This window comes from Hesperophylax consimilis, chromosome 28 (assembly GCF_061612785.1).
Source record: "Hesperophylax consimilis isolate HC1 chromosome 28, BYU_Hcon_1.0, whole genome shotgun sequence".
In the NCBI taxonomy this organism is placed as follows: Eukaryota; Metazoa; Arthropoda; class Insecta; order Trichoptera; family Limnephilidae; genus Hesperophylax; species Hesperophylax consimilis.
The window spans coordinates 1,323,831-1,338,608 of NC_142863.1; the positions used below are offsets into that span (position 1 = coordinate 1,323,831).

A 14,778-nucleotide genomic window follows, 5' to 3' on the forward strand; every position below is an offset into this window, starting at 1 on the left:
TTACGTTACCCACAGATGGCGTTAAATGTCGGGAGTAATAAGATAATAATTTAGGTAAAAACTCAGGTTCCATATTATTTCAACTGCTTGCAAGTTGCGATATCAGAACCATCGACAATCTATAACAATAAAAGAAGTCCAAGAGTTTTGATGAAGACGGAGTTTTATTAATAAATAGAGTTTGTGACAAAACCTCAGAGACACAACTGAACTGATGTAAAGCATTCAGACTAGCGGTGAAGTAGGTACCTACCCAGGAAATTAATTTAATTCTATATTTGAAAAGTGTATTTTTTCTTTATTTATTTATTTATTTTGTTTATTGCAGAAACAAACAGTACATAATTACATAGATGACAATAGTTACAAAATTATAAAAGTTAGTACAATAATTGGTACCAATGACATGTTGCTGACATATATGCATATGAGGTATATTATACATTTTACGGTTAAGTTACATTTTTAAGTTAAGTTAAATTAGTGTGCTGGGGAAGGAGAGAGGTGTGTGTGAGTGTTTGTGTGTGTGTACGTGTGCATGTGTGTCTGTGTGTGGTTGTATGTGTTATGTGGGCGAATTCAGTGTGCTAAAAAAGTTTTTCTTATATAGAGGGAGAGAATCAAAAAATATATCGGTGTTTGTGCTTGTTTGAATTGAGTTGAATGTTTGAAGGATACGAGAAATAGGGGAATTGGCTGCAGCGTTTGTATTATTACTAGTTGTGTAAAAAAGTTAAAATTATAGTTAAAATTTCTAATCAATATCTTTGACGGCCTGCGTAGACGCGGGGTAAGGCTCTCGACTATCAAGCTGGAGATCGCCGGTTCGAATCCCGACGTGCGTAAATAAGTTTTGTTTGATGAATTTGTGTTATTTCACAATTCATTAATTTAAAATAATATTTCGTATACTTGAGTCACGTTCCAGAGTGAAAGATACTCTCAGTAATGCCCTGGTTCAAGACCACCATTCAGAAATGAAATTTTGCTTGAAATGGCTTTACCCATATTTAGTGACCAAGATCTAAATATCACCACCGTTGGAATAAACTCACTGGCTCCAGATAATTGGGACTCTTGTGCGGTTTTATATTTTAAAAAATCTGTTAATTTTAAAATTGGAACTGATGTATCAAGATTTCTGACAAGTGTTAAAGTAAATTCTTATGCAATTATTTTAATTCTTCATTTTAAATATTTATTTTTCTTTAAATTTCCTAGGGTTAATCTTGACATATAAAGTCAGATTTCGTAATTTTTCACGAGCCCTTTTCATTTTCTAGTCCTTTTAAAATTGGTAAATAAATAATCGTTACTTACATCACTTACGTTTTATTACAAAACATAAAAATCACTGATGGAGCAATACGCAAAGCATCCTAAAAAAACCTTTTAAGGCTCCGTGTGAAGTTCCCGATCTAATACAATGCACTACTTTAAACCCGCTTTCAGCCCCCCTGGTATCATTACCACCCTTCTAGCGTTTTATTACCTTCTAAAGGGATAAAAAACCTTTTTGTTTGTGTGTGAAACTCTATATTTTTTAATTTAAATACATCCATTAGAATCTCACGTTTGTAATCGTGAATGGATGGATGCAAACATTGGAACTGATAATCAATCTACTTACCACTTTGATGACAATGCATTCTATCAACTTTTTATGGCAATCATGCATACCCACGCGGAGATATACGAATTTCTCGGAATGTGGGTGATATTACAGCAGTCAATATACGAAATAAATGTCGTTCCTAACAAAATCGGGATTTGGTTTAGTTGTTAGCGCGGTCCTGCTCAGGAAAAGTAGTCAAGGTTCAATCCTTAAACTAACCATTTTTTTAAATACACTATTAAGAGGAAGCTACAAGCCAAAAAAGTGTATATATTGTAGGTAATAGGCATTAAAATCGCTTGATAAACGGAGTCTAGAAACGTTCTATTTCAAGCACAAAACTGGTTTTGATTTATTATAATAAAACAAATAAAAAACTTTATTCCACTTAATTTTATTTTGACCGTAACCGGTTTCAGCTCGTCAAAGCCATCTTCAGACTGGTACACAAAATTCTTAAAATTGAAATGATGAAAATTACAATGGATACAAGAGCGGAGACTTGGCAAATGATTCTAATTGTTTATTCATTACAAAGTTAGGGTCTATTTTATTAATTAAGCGAGTAATTTCTAAAGATTCTAGTCTATCAAGCTTGTGGCCTTTATTGCAAGTATGGAGGACTTTAACATCTCTGTCTTTATCAAACGAGTGTTTGTTTTCTAATAAATGTGATGCTACATTTGACAATTCGCCTTTATTATTTACCCAATTTGTAAAATGTTCTTTAATACGGGTTTTGAAAGATCTCCCTGTTTGACCAACGTAATATGCTGGGCAGTTAGCGCAGTTCACTTGGTAAACGCCCGAGTTCTCGAGTTTTTCTCTTTTATCTTTGTTGTTAATTAAAATTTTACCTAGGGAGTTTACATTATAAAAAGCTGTTTTGCATTTATCATTATTGGTTAATCTAGATATTTTTGTTGATATTTCACCAATATAAGGGATTTTAACCCATTGTTTATTACTATATTTTTCATTTTTATTTTCAAGGCCTTGTGAAATGATTGTTAATGTGAGTTTTTTATCCTTTTTCTCTATTAGCCTATCAATAGTTTCGCTTTTGTATCCGTTGTTATTGGCGATAGTTTTAATAATATTTAATTCATTATTATAATTTATATAATTCAAAGGCACGTGTAAAAGTCTGTGAATGAGTGAATAAAATACTGATAATTTATGTGAAATGTGGTGTCTAGATGTATTGTGTATGATATTATCACTATATGTAGGTTTTCTATAAATTGAAAATTCTAATTTATTGTTAATGATTTCGATACCTATGTCGAGAAAGTTAATCTTATTACCCCCCATTTCCATTGTGAACTGGATTGATTTGTTAATTTTATTGATTTCTTTTAGAAAAATATCTAATTGTCTGTTTGTTCCTGTCCAGATAATCAGAATGTCATCTACATATCTACGATAGAAGGCGACTTTATTAAACGATTTTAGTTTTTCGATGGATTCTTCGATATAATCCATGAAGAATTCAGCTAAGACCGGTGAAATCGGGCTCCCCATAGCTAACCCACTAGATTGGATGTAATAGTTATTATTAAATCTAAAGAAATTTTGTTCTATGCATGTATTTAGTAATCTTGTTATTTCGTTACGTTTTATTAAATAAATGTTTATTTTTTCCATGTAATTATTAATAATTATTTTTAATTCGTTTGTTGGTATGTTTGAGAACAAACTAACAACATCAAATGAAACTAAGGTAGCATTATTGGGAACTTTGATGTCTTTAATGAGGTCTATAAGTTGTAGGGAATTTATTATTCCATATTTTGGTTTAAAATTAAGAGTATTTTTTATAATATTATTTCCAAATTTTGCTAATTTATAGGCAGGGGCTGAATTATATGACACTACTGGTCTTACTGGCATATTATTTTTGTGTACTTTTGGCTGTCCATATAGACGTGGGCATTGGGGGTTCATAACAGAAAGGCTATTTTTATGGTATTTATTTTTAATCAAGGTTTGGCATGAATTTAGAATTGTGTTTACGTCTGCTGCAAATTTAGGAGTGGGGTCCTTTTTCAATAAGGTTACATTACTGGTGTCCAGCACATCTTGGACTTTTTCTAAATAATCTGATTTATTTAAGATAACTGTACTGTTACCTTTATCTGCTTTTGAGATAATCAGATTATTTTGTTTGATTTTATTTTTTATTGATTTTACGATACGTGCTTCGCTAGAAAATTTCCCCTCAGTCTTTGCGTTTTTTATTATTTTAGTACATAGGTATTTTTTACCGTAATCTGACGTTGCAATATCTGTATCTATCGCGAGATTCTCGAGATCTTTTAAGTTAAGTGGTAAGTTTGGACAGTATTTTAATCCTTTATTAAGCATTGTTATTTCAGTATCATTAAATTCTACATTAGTGTTGTTTACTACCTGATCGTAAAAGGATGGTATGGGTGAATTGACAGTTTTATCCCTTGTCGTTGATTTTAAGTGTTTTTGTGTCCAGTGTGTTAGTTTTTTAAGTTGTTTTTGGTAAGTTATATGAATTTTATTGTTAACCATAAGGGTGGTGTCATTATAAAGGCAATCAAATTCTACGGGGTGTAGTTGTGATGTGAGTAAAGTGTGTACATAAAATAAATAGTTATTTACATTATCCCGAATGTTGTACCATTTTTTCATCTCCTGTGTGGTCCATGTTCTGCGGGCTGCGGTAACTGCTAGTGTAGCTGCTTTGCTGTTCGTGTTTGTCCTGATGTTGATGTAGTTGGGTATAAGGCCCCGGTTTGGGTATAATGGTTTTGATTTATTTTGTAAATAATTTTATAAGAAAGCAAAAAAGTTAATCAAGTGAAACTGTCACAGATAATCTTAGCTATAATACTGTATTTTTTTAAAAGATGTTTTTTTTATGCGTTCATACATTTCTATTGAAAAAAAGAATTTAGTAGATTACATTTATATTTTTTATTCATTAATTTATTTTTTATTTGTATTTTACTCAGCGAAACGATAGGAAAACCTTCAATTTGTCTAAAGCATATTTTTTGGCATTCATAATGTATACCAATTTGTTATAAAGATTAATCAAAATAGTGATTTGGCATTATGCTTCGCCTTAACAACAGACAGGCAGGGACAAGTAATTGGGTAAGTTTAACAATATTTGCATTGCTTCAAAAAAACTTGGTTGATATTTTTTTTCTGATCAGTTTACAATTAAATTTATCAAGGACGATAATACATGGTCCGATGCTCTGCAAGGAACCTGCTCCAGTTCCTGGGTAGGAATCAATTTATGGTTTTACTGAGATTGAGAGACATTTCAAAATAGATATATTATAATAACCAATCGAATGTTAATAACTGGAATTCTAGTTGAGTGATTGGCGTTGGAGTCGGCACTCATTAAAAAAAATAATACCTCCCAATTTTAATACGGAGACATATAAACTTATTATAGTGCTATATAGACAATGAATTTAACTACATTTTACCGTCTGTCCAATGTTTTTAGGATTTAAAAAAAAATCGTAAATGCGCGAATTCTGTGAGTCAAAAATGGCATATTATGGCGTGCGATCACTCCAGACGTTTTGCGAATTCGGCATTCAATTCCCGTTGGCGGCATTTATTTTTACCCGAGAGATATTTTCAATTTGTATTGATATTTCAGCCGACTGATTATTACTTATAATTATTTGTTATGCATTGGGTTATTCATGTGGTTACTGTGATGTGTTTTTTTATGTGAATACTGCACAAGAATCCTAACTACTCCCAAACGTTTGCATCCAGTGAGACCATGGCATCTCTGATTCTAAATGGTGGTCTTTCACCGGTGCTTTCCCGAAAGTATCTCCCAATATCTGAAACGGAAACTCATTAAACGAATATTGCAAGGTTTCAGCACCCCTGGACTATTACTGCCTTCTTCCAGTTGGGAATAAAAAGAGGCTTCTTTCCACCCTGAAGGTGGCAAACAACATAGAACCTAGAACCTACCCCGTCCATTAACAACTACTTGCGACCGTATGTTTGGATCTAGGATTAAATAGAAACAACTACAAAGGGGACGAAAGGGTAGGTAACCGTAAAATGTTTCTCTCACATCGGAAAAAAACACGTTTTACCCTAATAACTTAACGAACTGACTTGACTCGGGCGAAACGAAGTGTATTTTCTTGCTAGCAATCTAATTCAATCTATAAAAATATGTGATTACATTACGTCTTTTTCTGTGACAGAGGTCAAGGGGTTTTTTGGTTTCTTATTGATGCATGCTAACGGTGTAACGAATGTAAAAAGGCACTGCGGTGTAAACATTACCTTTCACATATTATAATACTTTCATGAAAAAATATGTACCAGTGGGCGACGTGGTGGTTGACACTAGTCCCCAGCATCACGATGGGCTTACCTAGCCTGAATGAATTAATTCTGTTCCTGACTACCAAGGTTACCACACCCGCGGGGTGCTTCCATGTTTGCTCACCACCTTCTCATTTAAATATAGATATTATTAAATCAGTTAAAATAACCATTCTTACACATATATTATTACACACCATAGAAACAATTAAAAAATTAAGATACTTACCTAACTAATCTCTTATATTGTAAACATTAAAGGTACTTCTTCAATGAAATGAATTTATTGTTATGAATTTGTGTAACATTACCTACTTCATATGAACTAAACCTGTCCATTTGATTGTCCTGAAACGGGAAACCTTCCCAGTTGGACAATCAAAGTTAAAAAAAATAATAATAAAAAATAAAAATAATTTGTTTTCATTGATTGTAATTATACCTGTAAGTAACTTTATTTAAAATATTATCCATAACACATTCCATAAAATGGTGACCCCGTCGTAATATTAACACAAAATCTTCTGTAAAGTGTTTTGACTTTCATGAAGTAGTTTTTTATATTTTTTTACAAACAAAAGTACATTGTAAATTAATTTACATTTATTTTTTTAATGCAGCTTTAAAAGCGAATAATGAATAATATTTCATTGAATATATAATACGATTCCATGATAACTCAACACAGTGACTATTCAACACACTTTTAAAAAGTGATATAAAGTCATTAAGCAGGATTTGCCTTGAATTTCATAATGTTCATGAAACGCGTTTTTTTATTGGAAATTTAAGGCTCCATTTGCCTTAAATTTTATAATGTTCATTATATACGATTTTGTACTGGAACTTTAAGGCTCCATTTGCCTCTTCGATCACGAAATATGCCGAAATGTTTTTTTTCTACAGCTTATGTGTTGTTCTACGATATTCCACAGCAGATCAAAAAGTGATAACTTACTTTATGATTATTTTCACCGTATTTTTGAAATCCTGAAAAGCGATGTCATTACCGCGGGAAACGGAAATGTCCGGCATTAGCGTCCGCATTTAACGTTTCCCTTCAAACGCAGCCGACACCAGAGATATAAGAATTTAATGTTACATCTGAAGGATTATGTGAATGTTAAATATTTCTTATTAAAATAGATTTTTTTTTCTTTTGAACGAAACCGATTCTTGGCCCGTTTTTGATTTTGATGAAATTAGAAGCATGACAATATAATCGATATACCTACCTTTGTCTGAAATGTTTTATTTTCATCAAATTGTGATCAAATAAGAAGCATGACAACATATTTGAAATCTCTACCAAACATCAATCTGAAATTTTGATTTGTATCATATTGTGAACAAATTGTGATCAAATTGATATCAAAGTGTGATCAAATTGTTATCAAATGAGAAGCGTGATAACGTATCGATATATCAACCTAACGTATGTCTAAAATTTTATTTTTATCAAATTGTGATCAAATGAGAAGCATGACAACATAATCGATATCTCTACCTAACATCTCTTTGAAATTTTGACTTTTATCATATTTTGAACAAATTGTGATTAAATTGATATCAAATAAATAATAACCTATACGAAAGATGCACAGTGCATCATTCAGATGCACTGTGCAGATTGCAGATGCATCATTCCTGAAAAAACCGAATAAAAGACCAAACAAGATCAAAAATTGGATAACTACTGATATTTTAGAAAAAATTAAAAAAAGAGATTTGCTATTTCGAAGGTGGAAGAATTCACCAACCAATAAAAATTACGAAAATGAATACAAGGCCTTTCGAAATAATGTTAACAAACTAACTACTTAACAAAAATTATATTTTTTTAAAGATAAATTTAAACATGTTTCAATAATACTAAAAAAACGTGGGATGAGATAAATAAAATTTTAGGAAGAAAAACTAAAAGCAATTGTGATGAAGTCATCTCGCGATATGTGATAAAAGATCAGACAGTGGAAAGTGTAACAAACCAATATGTGAATTATTTTTCATATACTATATGTCAAATAATTTATCACCTACCGCCTAGAGTTCACAGTGAAATACGCTCCATATTAAAATTGCATAAACAGTAAGGATTTGCAAGTAAATACAAACAAAAAGTGTTAAATACTTTATATTAATTGGTGTTTTCAGTAATCAGTCAGTTATATTTCTTAAATATATTGTGTGCTGTGCAGTATCGTGTTTTAAAAATATTAAATAAAAACATTTCTGAAATCATAAACGTTCAGAACGCGCAGGCGCAAAAAATAAGTTTGTCATTGGTTGCAAGTGTCATCATTTTCTCGCTATTGGCTAATAGTGTCATCATTTTTTGAATCGTGTTTAACTGATTGCGGGAAATAGGCGCTAGTGTCAATTTTTTTCAAAGAATAGTGTAAACATCGTCTTAACTCTTATAAAACATGGATCTAAACGAAAACTCGCTCAACTACATGACAAAGGCAAAAGATCTACTTAGTTCCCTTATCAAAATTATAAATGACCCGGGTAACAAATTCACAAAGGAACAAATGGGAAAAATAACACCTTTAACAACGGAACTCTTGGGAACAACAGGATTAATGGCCGTCCGGATGGGTATTCTCGAAGGAGAATTATCGACCTTAAAAAGTGCAGCTCTTACTCAATCTACCGATACTAACTCCACAAATCCTCCACCTAATATTTGTGAAGTATTAACCGAAATTGAAGAGAGGAAGCTTCGTGCAAAAAACGTAATTCTCTTCAATGTCCCTGAGAGTACGTCAGATCTAACATCTATAAATATTTCCGATGATGTTAAAAAAGTTACTACGGCTCTGAAAAATATTAATATTACCATTAATACTCAAGACATTAAAATGTACAGGTTGGGAACGAAGAAAATTTCAAATAAATGTAGACCAATCAAGATAGAACTCAATGAGGAGCATTTAGTCCGGACAATCTTAATTAATAACAAAAATTTCAAAGATGGTGTTAAAGCCGGCGACGATCAGACGAGTCAACAAAGAAAACAACTTATGATACTTCGGGACGAACTAGAAACTAGAAAGAAAAATGGCGAACCAAATTTAACTATAAAATATATTAATAACCTCCCCAAAATTATCAATGTTTTGCCAAAAAACTCCAACTAAATAAATGTAACCTGTACTATCAGAATATCAGAGGCATCAGAACTAAATTAAATGATTTCAGAATAAATGTACCGACTTTCTCACACGACGTCATCATGTTAACGGAAACTTGGTTAATCCCATCAATCTTCTCGGCTGAACTTGGATTTCAAAATCACAACATCTATCGAGTAGACCGGAGTCTAAAAACCAGCTCCAATACAAGAGGCGGAAGAGTCCTGATAGCTGTCCACAAAAGGGTTACTTCGAAAGTGCTTAAAATTAAAAATAGTGATGTTGAACAAATATTCGTGTTGCTCGAAAATAAATATGCTGGCAAGTTAATATTAGGATGTGTATATTTCCCGCCATCTTCTAATTCACAGCTTTATAAGAATCACGTGGAAGATGTAGAAATTTTAAGGTTTAAATATCCTAGTGCTAAACTTGTAATAATAGGTGATTATAACTTGCCAAATATATGTTGGAACCATGACGACCCCGAATTATCTGGTGTTAATTTGTCAACTACAAATCTCAGCGAAAGAGAGATTCTGGGTATGTCGAATTACTTATCAATCCCACAATTAAACACTATCACTAATATAAATAGTCGTCTTCTTGATCTAGTGTTTTGCAGTGAGCCCACTGCTACCGTATGTAAATCCTTGGATGAACTATTGCCTGTAGACCTCTACCATCCTCCTCTTGATACAACTATTCCATTTATTAACAACACTTATCTTAAAAATGTCAAGTCGCATTATAATTTTTATAAAGCAAATTTTCCTAAAATTTCTGATTTCTTAAATTCAACAGACTGGTCTTTTCTGGAAAACACAGATATTAACAATAATGTCAATACATTTTATTCTATTCTTAATGATGCCATTGCAAATTTTGTGCCCATTCGACATAATAAAATTTCTCATTTTCCAAACTGGTTTAGCCCCGAATTGATCACATTAACATATAAAAAAAAAATTGCTCATATAAATTACAAGCGATCCAGAATGTCAAGTGATTACAATAAATTTCAATTGTTAAGAAAGGAGTGTTGTAAAATCTCAAAATTGTGCTATAAAAATTATATTGATAAAATTGAAAATGATATTCGTGTAAACATAAAAATTTTTTGGAATTACACTAATTCTCAAAAAAATAATAACTTGGGTATTCCTCCTTTATGAACTTCAATGGGAAAATTGGTTGTAATGATGAAAACATTGTAAACTTATTCGCCGATTATTTTAAGTCTGTATATGAAGAGGATATACCTAGCAACGAAATTCCCCAATTCTCATCAAATCTTAGTCTGGATATATCTGAAATACGCATAGAAATTAATGATATCAAAAAGCATGTAAATTTGTTAGATGTTAGAAAAAATGCTGGACCTGATAATATTCCACCGGTGTTAATTAAGGAATGTTTAAACGGCCTAACTGTTCCTCTTTTCCTAATTTTTAATCAGTCTCTAGAAACAGGTTGTTTCCCTGATACATGGAAACACAGTTTTCTTACCCCTATTTTTAAAAAAGGGGACAAAACGGACATTACAAATTATAGACCTATATGTATCCAATCAGCGATACCCAAACTTTTTGAAAAAATTGTACTCTCTAAGATAACTTCCAACATACAAAAAATTATAACTTCCTACCAACATGGCTTTTGTTCAAATAAATCTACTTTAACTAATTTACTAATATCCGAAAACTTCATATCCAATTCTTTAGCAAACAGATGCCAGGTTGACTCAATATACACTGATTTTAGCAAGGCCTTTGATAAGGTGTGTCACAAAATATTAATTAATAAATTAGCCACACTTGGAGTTTATGGTAGTTTATTAAATTGGTTTATTAGTTATTTGTCCAATAGAAGTCTTAGTGTGAAAATAAATGGCACAAATTCATACACATTTATAGCCACAAGTGGAGTGCCACAAGGCTCTCATTTAGGGCCCATTTTGTTTATTATATTCATAAATGACATTGTTGATATATTTACTAACATAAAAGTATTACTTTTTGCTGATGATTTGAAACTTTATAAAGAGATTAATAACATAAATGATTGCATTATATTACAAACTAATTTGAGAAATCTTTCTGAATGGTGCTCTATCAACAAACTTGCATTGAACATAAAGAAATGTCAGTTCATTAATTTTTACAGAAAAAATAATCCAATATTTTTTCAATATACATTAAATGATAAAAACTTAAATTGCGTCAGTGAAATTATTGACCTAGGTATATTGTTCGATAGCAAACTAACTTTTGTGTATCATATTAATAACATTATCAATAAGGCTCTTAAGACTCTTGGATTTGTTTTGAGAATTTCAAAAGACTTCAATAATTTAGGCACATTTATCATGTTGTACAAAACCCTTGTTAGATGCCAACTAGAGTATAACTCTACATTATGGTCTCCCTTTTACAATATTCATTCCGATAATATTGAAAAAATTCAACATAAGTTCTTGAAGTATATAAACTATAAATTGCATATTCCTGTAGAAAACATTGATCATAACTACTTACTAGATAAATTGTCCTTATTAAAACTTTCTGAAAGAAGAATAAACACAGATTTAATAGTACTACATAAAATACTTCATTACAAAATTGACTGTCCTGAGTTACTCCAATTAATCAGCATCCACATACCCAAAAGATCTTGCCGAAATTTACTACCCTTTTATTTTTACAACACAAGGACACTGTCTTATCAAAATTCCCCAATTCCAAGACTTCACAGTCTCGGAAATAAATACTCTGATCTGGGAGATATATTTCATCTTAAAAATAATCAATATAAATATTGTTTATTTCAATTCTTTTATAGATCGAGACACAAATAGACATCTATAATTTCCGCAATATATATATTTTTATTTTTATTTTGAATATCTATTTATGTGAGACTTCTTATCATTTTTACTAATGTATCTTATTTTATTATATGCTTTTGTTGTAACATTTAATATTTTTTTCTTTTTTCGTTGTATTATGTTTCCTTTATTGTTTTAATTTTGTAGAATCTATAATAACTGTGATACTCTACTATTAAACTTTATGGTGTGTAAAAGCCCATTAGGGCGTGTAATAATAATAAATAAATATGTTGCACAAGTGTGATTTTAAAGCATCTAATATTGATACAGTAGAATTACCTCATAGTATGTACCTACCTAAAGCAACTATCACGGAGATAACAAATATTGTTAAAAAAATGAAAAATTCAAAATCTGCTGCAATGGATAGTATAAGAATGCACGACATAAAAAGACATATAAATATTTTAGCCCCAATTATTACGCACTTAGTAAATAGACTTATTACTCAAGCAGAAATACCTGATGATCTAAAGTGTGCTATAATTAGACCTATTTACAAAGGTGGAGTACACTCAGAGATAGGAAACTATCGACCTATCAGTATCTTGCCTGCACTTGAAAAAATCTTTGAAAAATATATTTCTTTAAAATTAAACAAATACTCACAGAAATTTTCCATTATAGACAAAAATCAATATGGCTTTCAAAAGAAAAAGAGTACTGAAATATTATTACAGGATTTCTCGAATTATTTAAATAATGAATTAAATAAAAAAATGCATGTTTTAGTATTATTTATCGATAATTCCAAGGCGTTTGACACAATTAATCCGCAAAAATTATTAAATATTCTAGAAGCAATAGGAATCAGAGGAAATCTACTAAATTTGTTTAAAAATTATCTATCTAATAGACATATCTGTGTAAAAATATTTGAAAAACTGAGTGGGAAAAAAAAATATGTACGCCGGTGTCCCGCAGGGGTCAATTTTGGGACCCACCCTCTATATAATATTTGTATCAATAATGAGTAAACTATTCTCACATGTTAAACACTTTGTATATGCTGACGACACAGCACTGGTCATATCGGATGAACAATTATATACTGCGATTAAATATATGCAAGAAGACTTTATATCTCTGATTAAATGGTGTCATGACGTAGGATTAATTATAAATACAAAAAAAACCAAACTGATGCACATAAGATCTCCACATGCAAAAGTTTCCATCATGCCTGAAATAATTTCTCATAACTTTACCTGCATCCATCAAAATATTGTGCAGCCCTGCTCATGCAAAATGATTGGCTAGTAAACGAATACGTTTATTTGGGCGTGACTGTTGATTGCTACTTTAAATGGGACATACAAATACACAAAATTTGTAAACGGCTGCGGGCGATAGTGGGTAGAATATACAAATTGAAGTGTTTCGTTCCTGTGAATACCTTAAGAATTATTTACATGTCACTCGCGGAATCAACTTTAAGATATGGAATAACCACTTGGGGACATTCTTGCAAAACAAATTTAAATTACGCACAATCAATACAAAATTCTATCGTTAAATTACTAGTTAAAAAAAATATTTTTTCGCAGAGACGAAACATTTCGCTTTTGTATCAAAATTTAACAGTTTTGCCGGTGCAGGCCTTATTGTGGTATAAAATATTGATTCAGCACATATCTGACTCTGAGTATAAGAGGAAAGTTGAACATGGGCACAATACTAGGTTCACAAAGAATGAAGGCATGCTTGTACCTAAACATAATAATAAATACGGACAGCAAACCCTTGAGTATAATGTGCCTAAAATATAAAATATGCTACCTGGTAATATTAAGAAATGCGAATTTCCAAATAGAGTCAGATATTTGCTGAAAACATGGCTACTAGGTAGAAATAATTTGTATTAGGCGATTTAATGTGTAAGTTTATTGTTATTGTATAAATTAAGGTCTAAGTTGTAATCTGTAAAAAGTTGTAATAAAAATCCTGTTTGACAAACTCCCGTTAAACTACTTAACTGTAGTTTAACGGGATATATATGAAATATAAAAAAAATTTTGACAATAAAAAAAATAAAAATAAAATTGTTATCAAATGAGAAGCATGATTACATAATCGATATACCAACTTAACTTATGTCTGAAATTTTTATTTTTATCAAATTGTGATCAAATGAGAAGCATGACAAGATAATTGATATCTCTTCTGAAAAACTATCTGAAATATTGATTTTTATCACATTGTGAACAAATTGTGATCAAATTGATATCAAAGTTTAATCAAATTGATATCAAAGTTTGATTAAATTGTTATAAAATGAGAATCATGATGATTTAATATATGTTCCTACTTAAGTTCTGTGTGAAATTTTGATTTAGATCAAATTGTGATCAAATGAGAAGCTTGACAACATAATCCATACATTTTCCAAACATGTCACAAATTTTGAAAAAAAAATTGTCTCCACAGCTATAATAATAAATTTTGTCGGTTAAAATAGACGGATGAATGTTCATTGCGTAACCCTTTCATAATTTTGTAAAATTTACAAATTTTGAAAACGTATTATATTTGATCAAAGCCCCCGGAAAACCGAAAAATTGCAATTAAATAAGAATTGTCAAAACTTTCTTCTGTTATTTATTATATTTTAGAAACAATTTGGAAGCGTACCTGCCCTGATAAAACGGATCCATGAAAACTATCAAGATATTACGAATACATTTTTCTGCTTAACCATTTTACAAAACAGAACAGAAACTTTTAAAAACTTTTATTCGCCAATTTTTTTGTCATTGTACTAGCAAAAGCACACAGGCAAAACG

At 30.9% G+C, this 14,778-nt stretch overlaps 1 protein-coding gene across 1 annotated transcript in view; it reads left to right on the top strand.

Moving 5' to 3' along the window:
- Neto (Neuropilin and tolloid-like) overlaps positions 1-14,778 on the top strand; it is a 335,932-nt gene that overhangs the window by 156,423 nt on the left and 164,731 nt on the right. The gene's annotated exons all lie outside the window — the stretch shown is intronic.